We start from the raw sequence: 26,268 nt of genomic DNA, 5'->3' as shown, positions 1-26,268 counted from the left end.
CGTACCTTGCCCGGTGACCCGCCAATGGCGGTGGTCCAGACAAGGTCAAGAATTTGCATCCTAAGACGCCTAAAGCCTTTATTACTCTTGGGAAACAATGACGACTAAATTATATTTGCTTAAAAGGCACACGTTCACTAAAAACTTTTGGGCTCAGTGAACTCAAAGGAAAAAATGGAAACTTCATAGACCCTCAGAATAAGACTTGGAGCCAAACAGAATCTTAGAAAAGTAAAAGCCAAAGAGGGGTAAACCATGCAACTTCACGCACAAATACCAGCGAGGACCACGCCAAGGTCAGTCTCTCTCAGTGATCGTTTTTCTTTTAATCAGCTCACATGAAATCACAACACTTTTTTTTTCTTAGCACTTACTATAGTTCATTTTATATTATGATTGTTATTTATATTTCGCATTGGCATATTTTACAGTTTACAAAATGTTTTTGTAAACATAGACCCCGTTGAATACTCACAATTACCTATGAGGTAAATATTGCTTTTCCAGTCTTCTTGTGTGTGTGTGTTGGTACTGGAATTTGAACTCAGAGCTTGAGGATTTCTGGGCAGGCGCTCTAACACTTGAGCCACTCCTCCAACCTATTATTCTCTATTTTTGCGGGGCAGGTGAGGAAACAGGTTCAAAGAGGTTGAGCCTTGTCAAAGACCATATCTCACTGCACCAGACTTGATGCCAGACCCTCTGCTTTCACATCTCCACTCTGATGTATTGGTTCCATGGGTGGCTGGCAGGTTCAGGTTTTAAACCTCAGTGTTTTCAAGGTACCTGGTACAGTGTTCTGCCCCTTGCAAGCAGACAATGGATGTCTGTGGTTTCAGGCAGTCAGAGCAAGAGAGCTGGTGAGGAAGGTGGTGGGAAGCACATAAAGCACTGGGTTGAAGCTATCATGTAGATTACCACTATCTTCAGACCCACAGGAAACAGACTGGAGATGAGCCATATAGCCCAGGTTGGCCTTGAACTCTTGATCTTCTGCCTCAGACTCCCAAGTGTTGGGATTAACAGATGTGCAGCACTGTGCCTGGCTCCTGATCCTCAATTTTTGAGAATCAACTAGAAGAGAAGAGATGACAAGGATCTAGACATTGTGGTTGTACCTACCATCTTGCCCAGTAGGTGGCCCTGGCACACATTCCAAACCCTATGATATAAAGTCATTAAGCCAGCCCAGGGTTTTATGATGGCTAACGACCCCTGAACATTTTTCTGACATTTGACATGTTAATAATTTTTGAGACAGCCCAGGTACATTCCAGCTGGCTACAGCCACCTTTATCTGGCTTAGCATATGAACTACTTACAGGGTTGCAGGAATCCTTTTGTCTTGCTGCTGTCCAAGAGACACTTCTGTCTTGAATAAACTGCATTCTGTATAATCCTGAAATTTGTCTCCCTCTTTCTTTAGTTCCAAGCACTTTCTGTCTTCTGCTTTTCTACACCAGGGTTCTCCAGAAACAACTTGATTCAGAGAATGCAAGAAAAATCTCTGGTACAGAATGTGCTTATCTCCAATACTAAAAAAGCCATCAGATGTGTGGTTTGTCATTGTGGGTCATATAATGTCAGTGATTTCCTAGGGGAGTTTGTAAGCTCAAACCCTACACCTACTCTTACTTCAGGTTGAGAAATTTGAATAGGGAGCCACTACCCGGGTCCATATTAGTATCACAAAATCAAATCATAGAATGTGATGATTTCTTCCAAAAATCCTCTTTCAGCAGGACTTGTAGCAATGGTGGTAGGAAGACACAGGCGTGTTTTCCTTTTAAAAAAAATGGACAAAAACATTAACCAATATTTGCCAGACACAGGTAGCTAACGCCTGTAATTCTATCTACTTAGAAGGCAGAGATCAGGAGGATCATGGTTTGAAGCCAGTCCAGGCAAATAGTTCCTGAGACCCTATCTCAAAAAAAAAAAAAAAAAAACCTCCAAAACAAAAAAACACAAAAAAAGGGCTGGGGGAGTAGATCAAGGTGTAGGCCCTGAGTTAAAAAAAAAAATGAGGTCACTAGAAAATAAAGGAAGGGGAAAATAAGAGAAAAGTTTTAATCTTGAGAAACTACTACTAAGTTGGTCAAGAGCTGCAAGTTTGTGATAACTGCAGTGGTTCTAAGATTCACAGCATACAGCACAGAGTAATAGGATATTGGGGTGGGTAAGGGGGGCAATTTGAAGGTGAAGGATGAACAGAATTGAGATCCAAAATCTGAATATAAACTCTGTCCAAATCCAAGGTTGACAACTAAAGTATGTATGGTTATGGGACACCCTGGAAAACCTAATGAAAAGCAAAGAACCTAGTGGGAGGCCTGTATACACTTAAAAGGCAGATTTGTCCTGGTGAAATCTGTAAATCTGCACCTTTAATATTCCCCCAATCATCACACAGCTTGGGAGCAGACATCAAGTCTTAATGTTTTAAGGTACCAACTGTCAAAATTTCTAGCTATTAGTACACTTGGAAATTTAGGAGAAAAACAAGGCATCCACAGAGAGGATGAGTCACAAAATCGGAGTAGAAGCTGTCCTGTCCTTGACTGGCCAAACAGATTCAGAGTAAATCACCCCCGATCCAGGCCCAAAATGTAGCAACCAGACATGGGAAAAATATAGCAGGGATATCAGCCACGAAGCATCTCAGGGTTAGCAGGTTTTTCCAGACAGGTGAACTACTTTCAAGGAAAGAAAGAAAAAAGAGAGAGAAGGAAAGGGAGGAAAAAAAGAAAAAGAGAAAGGAAAAAACTCAGCAATCCTAAGACTACTTAGTTTTCAAATGTGTTAAAATATAACATCCTTGATGTCAGCTTTTCAGTTAAATATTACCAGATGTGCAAAGAAACAGGAAAATGTGACTATGGGGAAAAAATCAATAGAAATGTACTTCTAATGGAACAGATGCTGATTTTAGCACCAAAAGACTTCAATATAGTATACAATGTAAATTCAAAGAATTAATTGAACTATGTTGAGGAAATTAAAGGAAACCTTGGTATTAAAGAGTGAAAAGATAGGAAATCTGAGCAAAGAAATGAAAACTGTAAAAAGGGCAAAATAGAAATTCAAGAACTGAAAGTATGGGGTTTAGAGAGCTTTCAGCATGGAGATCAAAACACATCCACAGCCCAGGAGGGTGATATCCCCAACTCCGTGTGTCCAAAGCTCCTGTGCTCAAGACTTTTTGAACCTCACCCTATGTCTCTCTTCATCTGGCTGTCCACTTGTACCCTTTTCTAATAAATGAGCAAATCCAAGTAAAGTGTTTCCCTCAGCTCTGTGAGTCATTCTACAAACGGTTGAATCCAGGGAGGGTATTGTAGAAGCTTCTGACTTACAGCTGATGGTCAAGAAGCACAGGTTAGGGCTGGTGGAGTGGCTCAAGTGGTAGAGCGCATGCCTAGCAAGCATGAGGCCCTGAGTTCAAATCCTAATACAACCCCTTCCCCCCAAAAAGGCACAGGTTAAACACCTTGGGACTTGTGACTAGTATCTGAACAGAGCCGTTATCTATGGGGTCTGCACGAATTCCACTTACCGTAAGAACTGAATTGAGTTGAAGGACACCCACCTGATGTCCTGAGATGGATTTGAGAGTGGGACTGTCAAACTGCAAAGAACAAAACCCCAGAATCAGGGACCATAATTAACCCTTTGTGGGCAGCACAGGCCTTGCCTCAACTCCCCTATAGGGCCCTTGAGTCTTCCTGCTGATCTGCATGAAGAAATGCAGGGACTGAACCTAGAGGAGGGAGAATGTCCTAAATTTCCCCTTGATTTGTCATCTTTTTGTCCCTTTATCTGTGAGCAAATTATACCATCCCTGTAAGTACATAAAATGACCCATAACTTAAGGGTAATTTATTGATCAGTTATAAAACTGACACCTTTATAACCACTGTCCTTTTTTAAAATAAATTAACAACAACAATAAAACCAGCACCCAAGCCAGAAGCCTCTGAACCTCTTCCCAACAGAACCCATTCCTCTTAAACAGATGTCCACTGACCTTGACTTTTTGGTCTCCTTCCCTATGATGTACCTACTCCGCACTCACCCCTTTGGTCTCACTATATTGACCAAGTTGGTCTCAAACTCTTGATCCTCTTGCCTCAGCCTCACCAGTGCTGGAAGTACAGCACCACCATGCACAGCTATGTCCTTGCTTCTCTATTTTGACTTCTCTACTTCCTTCTAGGCCAGTGCCCTGGGAGCATCCTCAACCCTCCACCTCCCAGTAGTGGAGATTTCAAGGTTGGATCCAAGAAGGAGGCGCTTTCATCTCTGAAAGCAGCGGCAGAAACAAGTGGCAGTATTTTGTGGGTTACTCCCCCAATGTGGGAACCAACTGTTATAACCTGGATACCTCTGGAGACCAGAGTCCATCATGACCCAATGGAGAGGAAACGTCTATGTCAACGTGGATTTGGGAAACACTTCATACTCAAGAGTCTGACACCCCTTTGTGTACACAGCCCTGTCCAGTTGACAGAAGCTCAGGTTGATCCTGGGGAGGTCCTGATTTGGGGAGGTGAAAGGGGAACTCCGACTTCGGTCCTTAACCCCGTGGCCACACGGGGGCGCTGCCGCTCAGCCCTATCGGATTCTGATTGTGCAGCCCGGAGAGGACTGGACAGTGTGGTTGGAAGTACTCAGAGTCAGCTGGCACGGAGGCTGGGTGTCCATGTGGGAGGGAGGATACTTCTGAGATCTTGGACTGCTCAAAAAGTGGAAGAGAGGAGAGCTCCTTGAAGGAATCCTGCCGTACCTTCGAGGATTCCATCACTTCTCCTTACAATTCCTCTTCTCCAGTGCCTTGAGGATAACTGTGGAAAACTGCAAAGTAGGTATTTTTACTTCCTCTCCCTATTTCTTTTCTGAAGATGTGTGCGCGCGCGCGTGTGTGTGTACATAGCTGGGGATCAAACCCACCACGCTGCACATACACACACGTAAGTGTTCTACCACTGAGATATATCCCCAGCCACTAAGGACTAACTTTTTAAAAATAACTTTTTAAGATTTAGAATATTTCAGATCCACAGAAAAGTAGATCTTGTATATCATACTCTGTCTTCCATATACACATCTTACTTTATTATCATATATTCATCGTAGCTCATGAAGCATTGGTACATTATTATTAAGTCCATATTTATCTGGAGTTCATCAGTTTTGATATTGTTTTGGTGTTTTTGAGACAGGGTTTTGCAATCCAGGCTGGCTTGAACTCAAGATCCTCCAGCCTCTGCCTCATAAGTGCTGAGATCACAGGCATGTGCAACCACACCCAGCATTAGTTTTTATTAATGTTCTCTTTCTGTTCCAACATGGCATCCAGAATACATTTAAGTCCCAGTTATGTCCCCTTAAGGCTCCTCTGGCTGTGACAGTTTCTCAGACTTTCCTTGGTTTTGATGACATTGATGATTTTTGAGGAGTACTAGTCAAGCGCATTGTGGAATATTCCTTGATTTGAGTTTGGTTGGCTGGGGCTGGGGCTATGAGTTTGGAGAGCAGACCACAGAGATGAAATGCCGCTTGACATCACATGTCAAAGGTATGCACTACCCACAAGACCTTTATCACCTGGCCAAGATAAAGCTTCCCAGGTTTCTCCCCTGTAAAGTTCCTTGTTTCCTTCCTCCCTTCTCATGCTGCAGCTTTTGGAGAGAAGTCAGTATGCTCCATTGCTGTAATAATAATAAACCCAACTTGTTCGATGACAGTTATGCTCCAGGTGATCTCTGACTGAAAGGAATTAACCCGTTACCGTTTTGTCTGATGCAAGTGTCTGATAGGTGAACTTTTGATGCCAGAAGGCCAAAAACCCCACCTCCAGAGTATGCTAACAGTGCAGTTTCTGAACACAGCTTATGAGGAGCCATGAAATTTGATTACATATGTGCAAAGCATAGATGACTTCACTTATCCTTACTTCCAGTCACCTTCCCCATGTCTCAGAACACCCTGTTTCTTTTCTTTTTTCTTCTCCTTTCCTTTCTTCTGTCTTTCATTCTTGCTTTTCTTTTTTTTTTTTTAGACAGAGTCTCACTATGTAGCCCAGGCTGGCCTCAAACTCACAGTCCTCCTGCCTCAGCCTCCTAAGTCCTGGGACTGTAGGGGTACACAATCACGCTTGCCTCATCCTGTTTCTGTGTCCCATAAATACTCCTAAACTTTATCCTCAGGGAGACAGATTTGAGGCTAGCCCTTCTGTCCCCAAACAATGGACCACCTTGAAAATAAACTTTTTTTTTTTTCAAAATTCATCATTTCAGTGGTTGGCATACTGCATGGCAAGCAAAATGGGCCTGGTTTAGCAATAGCAGCAGATCTAGTAAATTACAAAATCCTTCATCCTAATTTTCTATGAAGTTTACAGAGGAACTAGAAAAAGCCATCCATAATCCCCGTCATAGAGAACTTTACTGGCTATTGAGGGGCCTGTTTCCCACCCATGATTATACTGCAGTTGTCAGGCTGGCTAGAAGACCTCTGGGGAAGAATCCCCCCATCTTGAAAAAATCCATCACAAAAAAAGGCTGGCTCAAGTGGTAAGAGTGCCTGCCTTGCAAGAGTGAAGCCCTGAGTTCAAACCCCAGTGCTGCCAAAACAAACAAACAAAAACCTCAACCTAGGGCAGTGGAAGAACTGCCTGGCCCCTTAAATGAAAGAGACACTTAAAGGACACACTCCTTAAAAATCAATACCTTCAGGAGGTTCATTTTTCCTCTCCTGTGAGACATTATCCCATTGATTGACAGGGTCAGCAATCTTCAATTGTACCCCAGAACTCAGTTAAATTTAAAGTAGAAGATTGGGAGTTAGATTTTTTAAATTGACACTTGTGTGACTTTCTCTACTCTCAGATCAGAGGAATTATCTCTGTCACTTCTGATTCTATTCAAGCTGTTGGAGTCTATAAGCACCTGTTTCATTGCCTAAACCACTCCTCTACCCTTAGGCTCTCTTAATACCTACCCTTTTAGTCTCTGACTTCTCATCAGCAATTTTGGAAGAGATTTGTTATGCAAGTTTAATGTAACAGGCAAGTGTTTTTATTTCCATGCCCTCAGACAAAACCTCAAACTTCCTACTTTGCTTGTCTGAATTTAAAATCCTCTGAAGAGGATGACATCTTAAATGCAAATGAGGCTGAACTGCTACTGCCCACAGAACTCAGGCAAAAGGAACAAACCTTTCTCTTTGGTAGCCCAATATGGCCTCTCACAAGATGTAGGAAAAGAAAGTGAACGTACAATAGATTCCCTTTTTCAACCAGATGTCTTTGCTTTCACTTCTTTACCCTATAACCCCAATCTTGCCAGTAACAGAAGGAAAATTTGATTCACAGAAAAATCAACTTTATCCATTTGTATAAAATTTAATTCCTTTTTTTTGGCAGTACTGAGGTTTGAACCCAGAGCCTCATACTTGCTAGGCAGGCAGTCTACCATTGGAGCCACTCTACTGTCCCAATTTAATTCCTTTTTATTCCTTTACTTCCCTGTGGTCACAAATCCAGTTACCATTCTCACCTTAATTCATTATGATGTGCCCTGGCTTGGGGTCACAACCTCTGTTCAGCTTTCTTTTAGATTCCCTTGCACCCTAACTTCAATAGTTTTCTTTTTTTGTTTCCTCCTTAAGAAGAAAACTTAGGGGAGGCTTTAGAACACTCCTTATTTTCCTTTCCCTTTGAGGATCACTGAAAACTAACTAGAAACTGCCTCAATTTATCCCATTCTGCCTGTGATTCCTCACTATGGAATTTCTTATGAACGGTGTGCTGCTTTTTACAAAACTTTTCTATCTTTTCAACAGGTCAGGCACAGATCTAGTATCTACTTGCAGCAGTCTTCCAAACCTTGGTATTGTTAACCAGTTAATCTGATTGCTGGGTATTTTATCATCTAGATCATGCAAGAGAACCAGAACTCATTTTCCTTATTGCCAATGCAAGTGCCTGGTGAGACCAATCCAGAAGATGGATGACCAGGTATGGCATCCATAACAAAACACTGTCATGCTGGGTCTTGTTATGTTGTTATGTAGCCCAGGCTGGCCTCAAATTTGTGATTCTCCTACCTCAGCCTCCTGGGTGCCACACCCAACTTGCTTTTCCTTCTAAGGAGTCATTTGCACATGGAAAACCCTGTCTTGAGTCTCAGGTAAAGTCACTAAAAAGAAAAATTTCCCTTTTCATTTAAAATAAGGATAATGCTAGACATTTTCTAGGTGAATACCAGGTTAATATTGCCATCAGATCCTGTACTGCACAGACAACACCCTTATATCTCTCACAAAGATTATAGATGGCTACAACACTGACTTATGATTCCAGTACTTGCCAAATTACCAGATGTTGTGGATGGTTCATAAGACAGTCCTAAGCAGCTTGGGGTAGCTCACCTTCTGCCTTCGTTAGGCTGTCAGACACCAAAGATTACATTTGGATAAACCAGAGTCTGGACTGACTTGCCAAGTGACAAAACCAGCCTCATATCTATCAAGACCCAACCAAAATGCCTCTAATCTCAAATATTTCACAACCTGTTCTGTGTCCAGTACAGAAACCAGAAAACTGTGGTTTCCACCAGAGATATGCAAATGCCAGTATGACAAAACAAGGCACAACAAACTCCAGTCTGGTGGGTCACAAGTTTCACTCTGACCTCATCCACAAATAACACTGGTTGTTTTATCTTGACAAGGTGGATGAGTGTTTTCACCTAGATGGTCAGGACGATGAGGACTTAGATACCTAATACCTTCTGTCATCAGGTACTCCACTTTAAATGCCAGCCAAATTACAGGCTTAGGCTCCTTTGTTCGTAGTGTTGCCACATAAACATACTAGATATGACATCATAGAAAACACACTTGTATATCACAATTCTAAGTTCTTTTTGCTGCTAAGATCTCTTTTTCAAGCATTTGAAACTTAGAAGATTGAAAAGGCAACTCTAATCTATGATAATAAAACAAGAGTTCAGTATCACCATAGAAGCATTTGGGGGCACTCCAATTAGAAGTTATCCTCGATGCTACTACACTTCAGAAACACCATGTCCTGATACACTGATAGTCAGCCCAGCAGGAGGAAGTTTGTGCTATCTTCACTATACTTGATAAAGAACACTGCTTCTACATAAATCACTCCAGACAGAAACTCTCAACTAGAAGACTGAGAACAGCTGTTGCTTTTTTTCTTTCTTTTTTGACAGTACTGGGGTTTGAACTCAGGGCCTTATACTTGCTAGGCAGGTGCTCTACCACTTGAGCCACTTTGCCAGACCTTTTTTTGTGAAAGGTTGTTTTCAAGATAGGGTTGATAGGGTCTCACAAACAATTTGCCCAGGACTGGCTTTGAATCTTGATTGTCCTGATCTCTGCCTCCTGAGTAGCTAGGAGAATAGCATTCTTAAAGTCTGTTCTATGGAACTAAGATTTATTTGCCATTTTTATTCTATTAACCTTCACAGTGAGTTAAACTTGCTGGCATCTTAACATGAATCAAGGCTATGGGACCAAATTGCAATAGGAGCTTTTATATTTTTCACCTCTATTTACTTGCAGATAAAAAGGTAGTTCTACTTTAAAATGTCTTTCTTTAGCCAGCCCCCATGGCTCACACCTGTAATCCTAGCTACCCCAGTACCCCCCCAAAATAAATAAACAAGCAAAACATTAGCTGGGTGCCAGTGGCTCACGCCTGTAATCCTAGCTACTGGGGATACAGAGATCAGGAGGATCTATTTCTTTGCCAGGTATGGTGGTATACATGTGTAATCCCAGCACTGGGGAGGCTGAGGCATAAAGATCATGAGTTCAAGGCCAGTCTGGGCCACATAGTGAGACCATCTCAAAAAAGGCTTTCCTTTTTTTTTTTTTTTCCCCCACCCCATACTGGGGTTTGAATTCAGGGCTTCATGCTTGCTAGGCAGGTGCTCTACCACTTGAGCCACTCTGCCAGCCCTTTTGTGTTGTCTATTTTCAAACACAGTCTCACAAACTATTTGCCCAAGCTGGCTTCGAACCACTATCCTCTTGATCTCTGCCTCCTGAGTAGCTAGGATTACAGGTGTGAGCCCCTGGCACCCTGGCAGAAAAAAAAAAAAAGTCTTTCTTAAAGCAGCAAAAATCAGCCTCATTAAATCAACCATGTTGAATCCACATCTTTTCAATATTGTGTGATGAAGTAGGAAGTATACATCAAGCACTTTTGCTACATTTTAAAGATGCTCATCTCAAGGAAAATAATTGTGTAAGTGAACTACACACTATTCTAGCTACTGGGTAGCTAGGATTAACAAATGTGATTGCTTGATAACTAAGTGCAGAAGCAGATATGAAAATCCAGAGACTTTCTATTGATGCAGACAAGAAAGAGACTTACAAGAGTGTAAAATAATTCATTCTTTTCACTATTTTTTTATTTTGGAAAACAGTTATTGCCATAAAATATTTTATTTGCAATGAAACAGATTATTATGTTCTAAATGAATGCATAGTTCAAAAACTGTTTTTGTTTGTTTGTTTGTTTGTTTATTTTATGGGACTGGGCTTCAGTCTTGCACAGCAGGTGTTCTCAAAGTAGATGATGGCCTCTTGAGCCACATCTCCAGTCCATTTTGGTCTTGGTTATTTTGGAGATGGGATCTCACAAACTTATTTTTGCCCAAGCTGACCTAAAACCACAAACCTCCTGATTTCAGCCTCCACATGGCTTGTTTATTTATTTATTTATGATGGTATTGGGCTTTAACGCATGCTAGGCAGGCACTCTTACTGCTTGAGCTACCCCCTCAGCCCTTTGTGTGTGTGACTCTTTTCAAGATAGGGTCTCCTGAAGTATTTCCTCAGGGCTGGCTTTCAACTACCATCCTCCTGATCGCTGCCTCCTGAGTAGCTAGGATTATAGAGGTAAACCATTGGTGTGGGGCTTGTTAAGTTTGTTTTTCTCTTTATTGTTGTGCTGGGTAGGGGTACACTGTAGCATTTACAAAGGTTCTTACAGTGTATCAAATATATCATACTTGGATTAACCCTTCCACTGCTCTCCTTTATTCCTCCCTCCCCTGATTCCCATAATACTTTCAACAGGTATCATTTTTGCATTTACATACATGTGTACACATTTTTTGCACCTTATTCACCCTAACCCCTTTTCCTGCCATCTCCCCTCTCCCACTGGTAGGTTGATATCCCTTGTTTATTTATTTTTGACATAGTGTTTATGTAGCCTGGGCTGGTTTCAAACTCCCAATTCTTCTGCCTCGGCCTCCCAAGTACTGGGTTATAGACATGCATCACCATATCTGGCTTTAAAAACTGTTTTAGCTTTTTTTTTTTTTTTGTCTTTTCTTTTTTGGTGCTGGGATCGAACCCAGGGCCTCACGCATGCTAGGCAAGCGCTGTACCACCGAGCTACATCCCAGCCCCTGTTTTAGCTTTAATATGGTAAATATCAGCAGATGTAACCCACATGAAATATCTTTGAGGTACTCACTAATTTGTAAGAATATATATAGAGATACTGAAATCAAAAAGTTTGACAATTGCTGATTTACACAGCTCCTGGCCAGGGAGACTGAAAGAGTAGGAGAAGTCCCGGTTCTCCTGAAAGAGTAGGAAGACAAGTCCCTGTTCTCGGGCGGGCGTAGCTCTCAGGTCTTGTCTTCAAGGCAGTGTATGGGGATGGGTAAGCCAAGCGTTGGGTACTTCCCATTCTCCTTGAGTTTCACTTCCCTTCTCACAACCTGTGTCAGGTCCTGCCAGGACACTTAAGTTCTCACTCCCACAGCATGTCGGATTCTGGAAAAGCCAATTAGCATCATGGTGGTCTCCCGACTCCCCACCCCAACCCCCTGCCATCCACTCCCCTCGCTATAAAGTTCACAGAGAGGGACAAGGATTCTTGATTCCCTCCAGACCCCGAGGATGGAGGCCATGACGAACCCAAACCTCCTGCTGCCCTCGGGGTGCCGGGGGCTGATGGAGACCTGGGCAGGAGTGCGGGGTGGGGAGGGAAACGACCTGTGCGGGGAGGGGCGAGGGCACCACCCAGCAAGAGCGCTGGACCCCAGGGAAATCGCGTCTCCGTAGCCCTTGGCCCATCTTTTCCCTCACCCACTCTACTCTGTCGCCTCCCGTCCATACCCCACCACTTTAGCCGCGCCATGATCCGATCCCTTTCTTGCTTTGGCTTCCTCCGGTTAAGTCCTGCCCTTCTCCATCCTGCTGCCCTTTTCGTCTTGCGAGCCCCCGCGCCTTCTCCTTTCACGGCCCCATGAACCTGGGACTCGGGATTCCCAGGTTGCTGCGCTGCTCTCTGCCTCCAGATTCCCACTCCCTGCGGTATTTCTACACTTCCCTGTCCCGGCCCGGCCGCGGAGAGCCCCACTTCGTCTCCGTTGGCTATGTGAACTACACGCAGCTCATGCGACAGCGACGCCGCTAATCCGCGGGCGCCGTGCGGGGAGCAGGAAGGGCCGGAGTGCTGGGAACCAGAGACATGGCGCGTCCAAGACAATCTACAAGCTTTCCGAATAAACCTGAGGCCCCGACTTGGCTACTACAACCAGAGTGAGCCCAGTGAGTGACCCGGGCCTGGAACGCGTGACCAGTCCCCGAGGCTCACTTGGACCCGCCGAACTTCACCCTGGGGTCGCCGAACTTTCCAGGTCCCCCTTTCCAGGAGGAGCCTGCGGAGATTAATTACTAGTTTCTTTTCAGGTTAGGTGGAAATGGGCTCTGACCAATCACCCCCTGTAAGGAGGGGGAGAGCAAACCCAGGAAACCGGGCTGACCTCCCCCAAGTACAGGGTCTCTCTCTCTTTAGAGGATGTTCCGCTGCGAGTATGGGCACCATTCACATGTGCATGCTTACCCAATCTGGGACACTGTGTACTAACACTAACTGTAACGCACATGTGAAAATAAAAAGTATTTCATGTTGACGATTCTGGTGATGTGGACATGATTCCCTGCAGTTGCAGATCAAAGAAGGTGCCAGCTTAGGACAGACCTCCAGGAGAGCACTTGGTCCTCTTCCTACTCATCTCTTTTTCTCCTGTTTCCTGATCCTGTTGTAGGTCGGCAGTAACAGTTGTGGAAACTTGCCTGTGGTCCAGGACTAGTGGGTCCTTTAGGGCCTCATAATCCTGCATCCTCCTTGGTCATTTTCTTTCCATAAGTGGAAAAGAATATACTTACAACTTCTCTAGGAATTGACTCTCGTCATTCTTTTTTCTACCCTTGGGCCACCTGTCCCAGGACATTAGTGGGATGTCCCACATTAGTGGGATTCCTTACTTAGAGTCTGTTAAGGAGGCAGAGACCAAGTCCCCCCATAACTTTCACCATCACTTCTGCAGCTGGACACATCATGAGGCTCCAGAGCCAGCAGTTAAATGACTACATGCACATAGTCATAATGAGAAGCTGGAGCTGCACAGAATACATTTTGGCAAGGGTGATGTTGCTATATCCAGTTTCCAGGAGCAACAGGAAAGCAGTCCCAGACATAGTGACCAGCACCAGGGTGTCAGTGCTATAAGCATCTACACCCAGTAGCAAGGATGGTGGATCCTACTTGAGACCTGATGTAGAGTGAGCTTGTGGATTCTACGTGTAGCTGTGTACCTTCAAGCTAGGTTATTTGGCTTTTTTAAAAAAATAAAATAAGCTTCAGTATAACATACAAAATTTCTTGGGGAGAGTTAAGGAGAGGGTAAAGGGGGGTGAATATGATTGAAATACTTCATACACATATATGGCATCAGAACCCCCAAATCTTGTTCCAAAATACTCAAGCCTTTCCCCACACCCACCATCTTAGATTGTTGAGCACTTATTTAACAAGCTGCAAGTAAAGCTGATGCACAACCCAGAGATTCCTGGTCTATATTCTTGCTGCTGTAAGTATGACCTGAAGACCAGCAGCATCAGCACTGACCCTGTTATAAATACAGAATCTTACACTCTACCCAGATTTTATGAATCTTAGTGAGATTTCCAAGTGTTTCCTGTGCACAGGAATGTCAGACTCCCGTACTTTCCAGCCAAAGCTCTAGAATTGTGCAGTAAACTCTGGATCTGATGAGATCACTTAGCACTGGAGGAGGTAAGGTTCAGTCCTTGCTCCTTGTCTCATCTATAGTCAATCACTCCCTTAGTGATTTTATTAATTCTCAAAGTTTTAAATAGCATTTATTTGACTCTACCTCCCAAATCTATCTTACCAGCCCAGATATTTCTCCTGAATGTCTCCAGACTCATCTGTCTAAACTGCCAACCTGACGGTTTTTGCATTTCCCCATCTCTGCTAACAGCAACTCCATTCTCCTATTTACATAGTCCTTAATTTGTGGTGTCTTCCTTACTTCTTTTTCTCATACTCCACATTTAACCCTTTAGGAAATGTTGTAAAGTTCATACTTAAAATAAAACCAAGCTGGGTGCTGATGGCTCATGCCTATAATTCTGTCTACTCTGGAGGCAGAGATCAGGAGAGTCGCAGTTCAAAGCCAGCCCTGAGCAAACAATTTGTGAGACTATCTCAAAAAAAAACATCACAAAAAAGAGCTGGCAGAGTGGCTCAAGTGCAAGCATGAGGCCCTGAGTTTAAACCCCAGTGCTGCTACAAATAAAAAAATAAAATAAAACCAAAACCCAATTGCCTCCCACTATTTTCTCATACCCTAGAGGAAAACAACCAACATCTCTAGCCTGGAATACTGCAAAAATTTCCTATTGCTTTTCCCATAGCCTTGCTTTGTTTCTCGCTTCTCCATTCAGTTACAGCACATCATTAAGAAAGAGCCTTTTAAAAGAGAAATTGTTGAAAGAAGTAAAAGAGAAGTTGTACTGTGTCCCTCTTCTGCTTATAGTAGGGTCTCATAAATCCTTATATCATTCACTCAGCGAATAGTCTAAACCCTTTTGGTGTTCTGTAAACCTACATCTTAATTCTCCTCTGCTCCAGCCATACCACCCTCCTCCCTCTAACAAAACACACAGTCATCTGGAAGCCGGTGGCTCACAGCTGTAATCTTAGCTACTCAGGAGGCAAAGATCAGGAGGATAGTGGTTCCAAAGCCAACCCAGGCAAATAGTTCATGAAACCCTATCTTGAAAAAACCCATCTCAAGGTGTAGGCCCTGAGTTCAAACCCAAGTAACACACACACATACACACCCCACCAACAACAAAAAACAAAACAAAACAAAACCCCACACAGGCATGCCTTGGTGTATTTTGCTCTAGAGGGAGGTTCCCTCTGCTTAGAAAGAAGATATCACAAACATCTTTGTGGATAATTTCTCATGTTCTTCAAATCTTCCTTAAGAGTGATCTTAATAAGGTCTACATTGACCACCGAATTATAACACAGCCATCTCCCCTGTCCTCATACACCCACTTGGCACCACCTACCCCATAGCACTAACTACCTTATTAAGAAATAGACATTGTAAACTGCCCTTATTTACTCTGCTTATAGTATGTTGTCTGTTTTTTTCCCACTATGACACAAGTTCTGCAAGGCTGGCAATTTTTGCCAATTTTTAGTTTATCAATCTTCTCAACATATAAAAAATAGTGTGCCATATACCCAGTACTCAACAAGTATTAGTTGAATGAATCAGTTATTTTTGTTAATGGAGCCTCAGACCAAAACTCTGCTCTGTGGCAGTGCAGCACAAGGTTCTTCTCAAACTGATATCGGGGCCACCTAGGTTTTTCTCACAAATGGAGCTTGATTGGTCAGATGAGTGACTAATAAATGCTATCTTTCCGCTCCTTCCCTGAATCACACCCCCACCCCTAGACTACACTTTGGTTAGCATTGTTCTAGATGGATTTGGATTCCAGCACCCATCCTGGTATAAAGTAAACTGCAGTCTGTTTTGAGGTGCAGCTTTTATCCATACCATTTTATCCTCACAAAGAAGTAGAGTAGCATTGAGAGATGCGGAAATGGTTATCCAAAATTTGCTCGGATTAAAAGACCTTCTAAGACTATAGAGGAGCTTTGTGTGAATGCTATGTTAATTTTTTGGTTTTTTTGAGACAGGGTCTCAATACGTGGCCCTTGCTGGCCTCAAACTCATCCTTCTGCCTCAGTGCCGAGAGCTGGGTTATAGGTGTGCACCATCACACCTGGCTAGTGTATTAATTTTTAAAAAACTTTTTAGCATATAATAGTTGTACAGGGGGATACACTGAGATATTTATATATGTGCTTACAACATATCTTAACTAGACTCCCTCCCTCCATTATTCTCCCTTATTCCCCCTACTGTATTAATTTTATATGTATTTCTACAGCATGTACCACCACACCTAAGGATTGTATTAACTTTTATACCTTGCTTTACATGCACACATTTCTGGGTAGAATATCCATAACATTTACGAGCTTTTCTTTGATATCCCACAAACATCTAAAAACAAAATCCTAGGGGGGAGAAATGAACCAAGCCTTGTATGCACATATGAATAATAAAAGAAAAATGAAAAAAAAAAAAAGGACAATTCTTACCCAGAAAAAAAAAAAAATCCTAGTCTAGAAACTGTCATTCAAACTCTGGCCCCTGAACAGCTGATAATCAGACTGTTTTCAGTAGATTAAAGGCCAGGACGCAAAGACTTGTCCTTTACTCACCTGTTACCACTCTGGACAAGATAAGGTGGAGGCTTACTTAATTAGTCTCACTTTCAATTTCTGTTTATATCTGCTTGTGGGCTGGTAAAACTGTCCATAGACCAGTGCTTTTTTTTTTTTTTCAGTGGTGGAGATGGAACCAAGGGCTTCACACTTAGGCAAGCCCTCTACCAATGAGCCACACCCCCAGGCCCAAACTACACTTTGATTAGCATTGTTCTATATGGATTTGGATTCTAGCACCAAGTAAATAACAGGAAATATCAGTAGTTAATGCAGATTCTGTTCCCCTATATGATGAACTAGATTTTAAGGTTGTGTTCTCCACTGAAAACAACTAAAATTAGTAGGTAAAATGCTTAAAAATATCCAAAAGTATAGAATAACCAAGAAAATAATAACTTAGGCCAAAATATAAATGTGGGTAGGAATCTAGAGAGAAAAATTGCTTTTACATGAGTTAATTGCCCAAATCTAGAAAAAGGTTTGGTTTTCTTGGGCTCATGAGCATGTTTACGTGGAGAGTATAATAAAACACATTCCCCCACTCCAGAAAGTTGGGGAGCCCAAAGATTCATTTCTTCAAAACTGGGGCTGGTGGAGAGGCTCAAGCAGTTAGAGTGCCTACCTTGGCCAGGCACTGGTGGTTCACACGTATAATCCTAGCTACTCAGGAGGCAGAGATAGGAGGATCATGGTTTGAAGCCAGCCTGGGCAAAGAGTTCAAGAGACCCTATTTCGAAAACACCCATCACAAAAAAAGGACTGGCAGAGTGGCTCAAGATATACTCCTGAATTCAAACCCCAGTATTGCCAAAACAAAACAAAAAAAATTACATTTCTTCAGTCTTAAGGGTGAAAGAACACAGTATCTGTGAGGCAGAAGGATCAAGCATTCAAGGTCAGCCTGGAAACAGTAAGACTCTCAGACAGGGGTGGGAGGTGGTGGTGGGGGGAGGAGAAGCAGAGATTGTTAGATTGCTCCAGTGCTCCAGTTGCCACTGCTATGCCCATGGCTATCTGTTCTTTCCTCTGCCTGTTTCCAGCTCAGCCCACTCTACCTGTGATAAACATCACAAGTAGGCAAGAAAAGAACCTTGGGGAGAAGCCTTTTATTTGGCTTAATGAGGCAACACTAGGGGCAGTAAAGGAGGATGTCTCTTAGCTGTTTTGAAAAGCAAGAACAGCCTGGTTGTATAGCGTGAAAGAGGATTTGAGAGAGTGTGACATGGCTGGGGTCTGCAAATATTGTGATTTCAACTTGACCAATTACCATATGACTTCCAGATTTATCAAGACCAATCAGAACCTAGCATAGGTACAACCTTCCCAAGCACAATGGATTAGAGAAAATGCAAATTTTAATACCCCATACCAATTACTTGGTAATTGTTTTCCAAATGTAATTAAGTTAAGGTTTCAGATGAGATCATCTTGGATTTAGGGTAGTCCCTAAATCCAGTGACTGGTGTCCTTGAATGTAGAGAAAGAGAAGGAGAGTTAACACAAACACAGAGACCACATGAAGATGGAGGTGGAGATTACAGTGATGCACCTATAAGCTAAAGAATGCTAATACTTGCCAACAACTATTAGAGGCTAGAAAGAACCATGGAATGGATTCTCCCTCATAGTCTGAGGGAACCAACCATGCCAACACCTTGATTTCAAACTTCTGATCTTCAGAATTACGAGAGAAAATTTTCTGTTTTAAGCTATCAAATTTGTGGTAGTTTGTTACAGTAGGTCTAGGAAATGAAAACATACTTTTCCCTCACACTATATACAAAGATTAACTCAAAATGCCACAAAGACCTAAATGTAAGGATTAAAAATATAAAAATTTTAAGAAAAAAAAGGCTAGCAGTAAATCTTTACAAACTCAGATTTGGCAATAGGGTTTTAGATATGACACCAAAACAACAAAAGAAAATATAACCCCAACAGGTCTATATTAAACATATTCCAGGTTAACAAAAAAAATAAATAAAATAAAATCTGGATATGTTATATGTACAGACCAGAAAATTTGAGTTTTGTTAAATTTCTTACTCCCTTCAGATTTTTCTATCAATATGGGAGACTATTAAAAGCTCATTTTCATGTGAAGATGTATTAATTTCTCTGGATATGTTAATTTCAAGCTGTGCCAGGCGCCAGTGGCTCACAACTGTAATCCTAGCTACTCAGGAGACAGAGATCAGGATTGCTTGTTTCAAAGCCAGCCCAGGCAAATAGTTTGTGAGACCCTATCTCAGAAAAAACTCATCACAGAAAAGGGCTGGTAGTGTGGCTCAAAGTGAAGGACCTGAGTTCAAACCCTAGTACCAAATAAAATTTCAAGCTGTATTGATGAAATGAGAAAACAAATGGTGAATGACATATGACTCATGGCAGCTTAAGTTTTATTTTCCATCTATACCACTACTCTTTTTCCTTTCTGCTATGAGGCTATCAACAAATATATCTGACTCATGATAAGTGAGATACAGTATATTTACTACTCGAATTTATAGTAGGTAGTGAGTTTTACAAAGACTATGCTATCAGGGCGTTGCTCTCCCCCTTCGGTCAGCCTCTTAGATAAAATGTACTCTTTATCCTTATTCTAAGTTGAGACCCTAATAAGCTGAAAAGACTTTACAATTAGATTTATGTAAAACAACTCACCAATCTTGTACTCCTTATATCCTGAGGCTCAGTTTTCAAGCACTTCAACTTTTATGATTAAAGAGATTATCACGTAGGCTTTAATGAGTTATAAGATTTATCTTATGGGCCTTATTTAGTGTGAGAGCTTTGTCTCCTGCACTAGTAACATGATTTCTACTATGTATAATTTGAACTCTCAACACTTAACTCTTGGTTCAGCCAGTCTGAGACTAAGACTGGTTCCATCAGTAGTAGAACCCAGTTCAGTTGTTCTTTAGCCCAATTTTGTCATTTCTATTTCCATTCTGGTCTTCCATCCTGAGTCCAATAACTGCTTATTTATTCTTTTAGTACCTAAACCCAGTTGCTTTAAATGGGCTCCACTCCCTGCCTGATCCCATATTCCTCAGGATCATAATCTTCCTTGCACCTTTATTTTTTATGACTGGGTTTCTGCCCTTGAATTGTTAATTTCTCTTTCATGCTACCTTTGCTGACAAATGCCTGGTCCTTTGGCTGTTGTTGGCACCTTCTTTTTCCATTCCACCCTTTACCATGCATTGGACTTAATGGCATAGAGTTTCAACTTTAATGACTCAACAAAAGAGGATCTGGTGGACTGATGGTCACTTAAGCCAGAAAGAAGGCAACTGGTATACCTTTTTAAAGAGACTTGGCTTTAAAAGGCGTGCAAAGAAATAGAATGGCAGTTTATGTAGATGGGAGCACGAGATGTGGGCATACTTGTAGGTTAGTGGGAATGATCCTGTTGAGAGGAAGCAGTAGGATATAAAGGAAAGAGCAAAGCTGATAGCAATAAGATTATGAGAAAGTATAAGAGGCAGCTATCTTAGTCAACTATGAGCACCAAGAAACAAAAAAGCAGTAAGAAGAGACAGAGCAGGTACAAGGAAACATACAAAGACAAATATTGGTGGGAGCACTTACTGCTTAGGCTGCAATATCTTTTAAGGCCCAGTTATACAAGATATTTTAAGATACTTTATTTTCTCTTTTTCTTATACTGGCCCAAGGAGATTTCTAAGTCTTACAAACAAGAAACTAACAATAACGTTACTGTATTACAACTCTCATCAAACTTTTCAACATTATTTTTAAAGACTAGGCTCTTGACTTAATTCTGTTATAAGAAATTCAAATTCCTAGTGCTTTTGGAACCTACTACCTAAGACTTTTTTAACCTCTCTCTAAACAGGTGATCTCACCTCCAGCTTCACAGAACAAATAAAAAGCCATGTGAGAGGGAAGATGGAGAATAATAGAGGGGAGTGAATCTAATTAAGATACATTGTAAGCACATATGTAAAAGTCACAATGAAACTCCCCTGTGCAACTAATATATGCTAATAAAAAAATCCACAAAAACTCCTTTCCTAAAATCTTGCTGTTTGTCTCCATCTATCTATCTATCTGTCAATCATGTATCTTATATGTGTCTCCGTAGCCTTTTTTTTTTTAGCTTTTTTTTTTGTACTGAGGTTTGAACTCAAGGCCTCATACTTGCTAGGCAGGTGCTCTACCACTTGATCTACATATCTTTTTTATACCTTATCTCCTGACAATTTTGCTATATTCACATGGAAAAACTTACGGAAGAAAGTGGTATCAGTTTGGTGTCTTCCTCCATTAAGTTTTCTAATTTTCTTAATCCTAAAATATAATTTATTATTCATTTGAATAGTTCATCAGGCATTTTTCATTTTGGATAGAATTCACATGTGTAAAAGCATTTCCAAGTGGGAAATCCTAATGGTTTGCAACTACATTATTTTTACAAAACTACCAAGTTTACTGTTTGGGTTCAAGTTATCAAATATGTGAAAAGACTAATATATTATTTAACAGCTCTCTTTGCAATTGTTTATAAAATCAAAACCCATTAAGCACATCTATCAAAGCCCCCCTCTTCATAATTAAAGTTCATCAGTCTTTCTTATTCCACAAACAAAATATTTTATTTTATTTAAATCAAGTATAAATGGACATTAAAGTTATCTTTAAGGGAACTCATCACAATGACAAAGTAGGACATGTGTGGAAGGTACTTGGTAGATTTCTCAATCATCTGCATTTTAGATTCAGGCAGAGCTGATTATCATCAGAGATGATTCAGTATGCATACCTATAGGGCTTCCCCCAGTCCCCATTTTTAGCTCCAGTCTGTTTTCTAGTTATGTTGTGGTTTGGACAGGTAACAACCAAAGGTCCATAAAGACTTGGTATCCATCCCATAGCTCTAGTGAGAGGTGGTGGAACCTTTAAGAGGTAGAGCCTTGTAAGAGGTCTTCCAGTCATGGGGGACATCCTGCTGAATGGGATCATGGGATCCCTTCCTATTACTCTCTTTCTGGGCCATGAGGTGAACAGTTTTGCCATGTGCTGCTGCCATGTTGTGCTGCACAAGCACAAAAGCAATGGAGCCAATCAACCATGGAATCTCCAAACTCAGTGATAAGAAACCTTTTCTCTTTGTAAGCTGATTATCTCAGGGATTTGTTACAGTAAGAGAAAGCTAACTAACACAGGTTGCTTCTCCTTTGAAAGATTTAGTTGGATGAGAATAAGACCCTAGTGCTTGTTTGTACCACTGACTATATTCTTCACAGACTTTCCTAATCCATTTCCATCTTTCCCTTGGTACTGGGGTTTGAACTCAGGACTTCACACTTTCTAGGCAGGTGCTCTACCACTTGAGCCATGCCTCCATCCCCATTTTCATCTTTTTTAAAGCTCAATTTTTTTAACTCAACTTCTAATCTTATTTTAATAAAGAATTAATGCCACCAGTATGACTATAAACACTGAACTTTGCCCCAAATGGAAGATTCTTAATGTTTTATAAATTCAGGCAGTGTTACTTTTTATCCACTGGTCTTATGCTTCTGTCATTTGCAACTGTTTGAGTCAAATTGCATACCATACAAGGACCCCACTTGATCTGAGCCTGACAATTCTCCAAGACTTCAACCACTGCCATTCTCTAATCCTTACAGTGTAGCACTACTTACAGGTCCTTTGTACCTATTCCCTGAGCCTAGATTTTCCTTCTTTCTCTTCTACATATTAAATTCTCCATTCTCCAGTTCAAAGTATTAACCTCTTCTCTGAAGATTTACCAAGAGTTTATTTAGTTCCATTCCTAAGGGTTGGGCAATTCTTCTCCATTATTTCTGTAGCACTTAGAACATCTTCCTATTAATTTTTCCCTTTTTGTAATTATTTGTCTGTCTCTCTGCTAAATTGCAAACTCTTACTGTGCAGAGGGCCATGCCATCCTCATCCTTATATCTGTGATATCAATAGAGTGCCTGACTAATAAAATTCAGTGTATTTAGAATGAGGGAATAAATGTGCTTTATGTTTCAATGTCTTCACTTCCTAGGTAGTGACTTCCATAGTCTGTACTATTTAGGCACACTCCAGATTCTACCTACAGTAGGTAGACATTTCTAGTGAGCCCACATAATAGACAAGCACATGGCAAAATCTAACACACTATTAATAAGCCTAAATTCCCCACTGCCATCCTTCTATTTACTTCTTCCTTTCACGTTTTAAACCTATGCTATGGCATTTTCATGCTTCTGTTCGGAAGCTCATAGTTGATATTAAAGTAGGGGAAGAAAATGGATAAAAGGACAATAATGATTCGTGATATTGTATGGCATTTTATGCTTATAAAGCACTTTCTCTTATTTAAACAATGGGGTGAAGAAGGTGTTTATTTGAGACAGAATCTCACAATGTAGTTCTGGCTTTTTTTTTTTTTTTTTTTTTTTAAGCAGCACTGGAGATTGAACTGAGGGCCTCACCCTTGGTAGGCAGGCACTCTACCACTTGAGCCATTCCACCAGCTCTTTTTTTATGATGTATTTTTTTCAAAATAGGGTCTCTTGAACTATTTTCCCAGGGCTGGCTTCAAACCATGATCCTCCTGATCTCTGCCTCCTGAGTAGCTAAGATTACAGGCATGAGCCACCAGTGTCCGACTGTTCTTTAACTCTTGATCCTTCTGTCTCTACCTCCAGAGTGCTGGAATTAAAGGCATGTACCACCATACTCGGCTTACTTATTTATTTATTTATTTATTATCTGGGCACCTAGAAGAAGGTGTTGGGCCTCTTGATGATGAAGTGTAAAACTTGTGTAGTGATGCAGGACCCAGTAGAGCAGCACAAACTTGATCTTGGGAGTTGCAGAATTGTTGATGACACTTGCTGGCTGCAATCTCCTCCACCTTCATGACCTGGATTGAGTTATCCCAGGTGTGGTGCCAAGTGCCCATTTCTTGGTAGCACTAGGTGACAGGGCCTGAGGTGGTCAGGTACTGGTATTCCTGGTACATGTGGGTGTTGCTAAAGAGTCCTAGCACAGTCCAATATTGAAATTCTTTATCCACAGAGTGTTTTCTCAAACACCTGTGTGGGCAGGTGTTAGTCAGTTTACACCAGGAATTTCTTCATCTTCTTTAGCTGAGATATAAAACACCAGAAGAAGGACTTGGAAACATGACTAGGTGCAAAGATTGCCATGTGGTAGAAGAGTAATGAGCAGTTTTGGGGTTGGGTGAGCAGTGACCACCACTTTGAACTCTCACAGCACACCTGAGTCCTTCATGGTGCTCTCTCCACACCTGCCCCAAGGTAGGATCCCTACCAAGGATCCTAGGCTTGTTCACTGTCAGCCAGCCAATATGTGGCAGAGTTGGGTCCCAAAACCAATCTCCAAATTCCAAACTCAGTACTCTAGCAGGGCTAAGTCACACAGTACATGAGGGCCAAAGAACTTGGACTTTGCCCAACCTTCAATAGAGAACTGCTATGGAGCCCTTGGCTCTCCAGGGACTCTAGCATCCTATATTAAAAGGGGGGCTCTCTGTTCTCATCCTCTGGGAATCTATTTGTTCAGAATGCAATGAAACTTTATTATGCTGCTAGCTGCCTTGATAGGGGAGTATGTAGAAAACCTTATCTAGAAGACATTGCAGAAAAAGTTCTGAGAAAGGAGATAAAAGGAAAACCAAATTCTGAATTTATTACATGGGCATTTAAAACCCACTAAGCCAGGTATGATGGTATATGCTTACAATCCCAGTGCCCAGGAGTGGGAGGTAGGAGGATTTCGAGTTGGAGGTCAGTCTAGATTACACAGAGACTGTCTCAAAAAAAAAAAAAAAGTTGCCAGGTATGGGTGGCTGACACCTATAATCCTAGATATTTGTGAGGCTGAGATCCAGAAGATCTCAGTTCCAGGCCAGACCAGGGAAAAATGTTTGTGAGACCCCATCTCAACAGAAAAAAAAAAAAACAAAACCAAAAACTAGGCATGGTGGCAGCACACCTGTCATCCCAGTAAGGGTGGGAAGCTTAAAATAGGATGATCATGGTCCAGGGTGGCCTAGGCAAAAAGTGAGTCCTTATCTCCAAGATAACCAGAGCAAAAAGGGCAGGAGGAGTGGTTCAATCAGTAGAGTGCCTGTCTTGCAAGTGGAAAGCCCTTAGTTCAAATCTCAGTGCTGCCACCAAAAAAAAAAAAGTAAACAAAGATATTTTAGTACTTGATCTAAAATACAAAAACAAAGATTGACTATGATTTAAAATTATGCATGGACAGGATGTGAGCTGTATAATGTTAACAGCTATTTTTGTATCTTGGGCCTGGCTCTTTAGAGAGCTTTTTCCTGTAGTTGACAGGAAAAATTTTTCAGTTGACTGAAAAAATTTTCAGTTTTCTTTCAACAAATATTTATTATAAGCCTAAGACGTGCTTGACTCTGCAGACATACAGCACAATAGAATGGAAATGTAACAAGCTCTTGGACCAGGCTTGTCATATGAATGCTACAACTAACATACCCTGAAGAAACTCCTTCACACATGCACCAGAAACACATGAAAGGAATATTTACAGAAGTATGGTTTGTAAAAGAAAAGAAATGGAAAAACTATGAACAACTCAAATGATGTCAATAGAATAGACAATTCATTTGTAGCACATGCATTCATGTAATGAACTACAATGCTACACATCAACATGGATGAATTAAAAAATACTAACAAGCAAAAAAAGTAGATCATATACAGTATAATTTCATTAATATAAAGGGCATCAACAAGTGACTATAAACAATGGTATCACTTAGGGATAAATACTTAGATGGCAAAATTATAAAATGTGAGCAACAATTACCACAAAGTTTAGAAAGCAGGTGCTTCTAGAGGTCAGGGAAAGGTATGTGAATAGGGAGAGTACAGGGGTCTCCTGGTGTGGGGTAAGATTCCACAGTTCTCAGCCTGGCTAGTGGGTACCTAGTCATTACTGGCCTTTCAACTGTACATACACATTTTTATTTATGTATTGCATTTCACGTTGAAAAAGAAAAGCATTAAGTGTGACTCAGGATTTAAACAACAGTGCTTGGAAGTGTTATGGTATAACACCAGGAAGTGAGAAGGTGAATACAGTTTGTAGGTGGAGATGATGAATTCATATTTGGACAAGCTAAACCCTTAAACCACGGGCTCTTACTCATATTAGGTATGAAATTGCCCTGGGATCACCAATTACTGTTATGCTAGATCTGGAGAAGGATGGGTGAATGAACTTGCCAATTTATGTATCCAGCATTGAAAATCTTCATGGTAAACAACTACTAACAAGGCATGTATTAGATTACTTTTAAGTCCCACTCAATTCGAAGGCTTTGTCATTACTGAACTGATTTGAATTTCTAAGTCTTCTACCTCATACATTCTCATGATCCACTTCTTTTTTTTTTAAGATAGGGTCTCATTATGTAGCCCAGGTTGGACTCCATCTCCAGATCCTTCTGCCTCAGTTTCTTAATTGCTGGAATTACAGGCATGCACAACCACGCATGGCCTCATGATCCACTTCTATGCAAG

The 26,268-nt window shown here is 41.3% G+C and overlaps 1 protein-coding gene across 1 annotated transcript in view; it reads left to right on the top strand.

The window, feature by feature from the left end:
• The first annotated feature begins 43 nt into the window (after window positions 1-43).
• The window catches only part of Polr1h (RNA polymerase I subunit H), a 37,787-nt gene continuing 11,562 nt past the window's right edge, over window positions 44-26,268 (top strand). Inside the window, exons 1-2 of the mRNA XM_020182839.2 lie at window positions 44-296; window positions 4,217-4,861. The gene's annotated coding sequence lies outside the window, so the exon portion shown is untranslated. The remainder of the gene's footprint in view (window positions 297-4,216; window positions 4,862-26,268) is intronic.

The sequence above is a fragment of the Castor canadensis genome, chromosome 8 (genome assembly GCF_047511655.1).
Source record: "Castor canadensis chromosome 8, mCasCan1.hap1v2, whole genome shotgun sequence".
Taxonomy (NCBI): Eukaryota; Metazoa; Chordata; class Mammalia; order Rodentia; family Castoridae; genus Castor; species Castor canadensis.
Note: the sequence above shows the minus strand (reverse complement) of the source record. Positions and strands in the feature narration are given on the sequence as shown.